This window comes from Salvelinus sp. IW2-2015, linkage group LG6.2 (assembly GCF_002910315.2).
Source record: "Salvelinus sp. IW2-2015 linkage group LG6.2, ASM291031v2, whole genome shotgun sequence".
Classification (NCBI taxonomy): domain Eukaryota; kingdom Metazoa; phylum Chordata; class Actinopteri; order Salmoniformes; family Salmonidae; genus Salvelinus; species Salvelinus sp. IW2-2015.
The window spans coordinates 22,200,415-22,200,915 of record NC_036846.1 but is presented as its reverse complement, the minus strand read 5'-3'; positions in this window follow the sequence as shown (position 1 = coordinate 22,200,915).

Sequence of the window (501 nt, the reverse complement as noted above, 5' to 3'; positions counted from 1 at the left end):
CTGAATCAGTGTCAGTCAGGCAAGCCTTGGAACTCCCCTGCCCTACCTCCCTCTATACCTCCCTCTACCTCCCTCTCTACCTCCCTCTAACCCTCTACCTCCCTCTATACCTCCCCACCCTGGGCAGAGATAGAGCTTAGGCTAGCCAGGGTGTGGAGATGACTGGCATTCTCAGAGTGGGAGGGTGATGTGCTGTCTGTGAACAGTGCTGCTGTCCTCTGGCTCTCTGCATTGTTCCCAGGAATGTAGGAAATGTCTGAACGGCAGCTGCTCGTGACTCCCCTCGGGAGTAGAGAATGTGGCGATGCCTGTTTTTCAGGCCCGACAGGTGCACCCCTCATTACTCTCTCTCAGACACACACACACACCACACACACACACACCACACACCCAACACACACACAACACACACACACACACCACACACACACACCACACACACACCTGAGTTTACTGTATCTGCCCTCCTGACATACTACAGGTAGTGGAATCGTTATCTTC